The following is a 915-nucleotide window of genomic DNA, read 5'->3' as shown; positions in this document are numbered from 1 at the left end:
TGACACAGCAAAAAAAAATACGGGGTAAAATATATCTAATAATTTATTTAGCCCCCACGTACATGTAGTACACATTATTTAGTCCGTGGACGAAATGTACTGGGGAAATAAAAACCCAGTGGACGAATCGTCCGGAACTGATTTTTTGTAGTGGACGAATCGTCTCGATTTCCTCAGTGGACGAATTTTCAGTGGACGAATCGTCCGTGGACTGCATCCCGATTGTACCACCTGGCCTCAGATTACAGTTATCTTCCCACTTGGTTGTCGAAAAGCCGGAAATTTGACCGCGCAAGTAGTCTGTTGTTTGACTGTGATTATTTCATGGCAGACAGCTATGAAGTGGCAACTGTTGACTGAAGTGGCAGGGGATAGCATGTAGTTTGTAAACATGTGTAACTTGTTGACATTGAAGACTTGTTTGTGGTAATTCCGGTCCATGCAAAAGTAGTGCTTTTTGTGTAAAATGGGTGTACTCCGGCCTGGTTTAGAGGGTGTGTCTGTTTAAACCAATATGCTGGGAGAAAGAGCTGGACAACAGGGGTTGTCCTTTTCAGGGTATGTGTCCCCCATGCAGGCAAATGTACATACAAAACTTCACGGGCCTGCTGATATTAATAAAAATATTATAGCCACTAAGGCTATATAGGCCTAGAAACATATTGCGAAATTAATTGTGGTCTGAGGCCACCTGTCGTGGTTGTGCCTACTTTTTAGTATTTTTGTAGACAATTACGAAAAACGTATCTAGTTGATTCTACATTCATTGCATTTACACGGGGAATGTACGCTGCTAAGCCTCGCAATCTGGTCTAGTGGTGTCGTTAAACAATACATACTATTTAACATCGCAACATTGGTTGGTTTTAAGTCAGTTTCAAGTTGCGATACTGATAGTTTAAGCCCTTTTTTCGC

Source organism: Gigantopelta aegis, chromosome 8 (assembly GCF_016097555.1).
Source record: "Gigantopelta aegis isolate Gae_Host chromosome 8, Gae_host_genome, whole genome shotgun sequence".
NCBI lineage: Eukaryota > Metazoa > Mollusca > Gastropoda > Neomphalida > Peltospiridae > Gigantopelta > Gigantopelta aegis.
Note: the sequence above shows the minus strand (reverse complement) of the source record.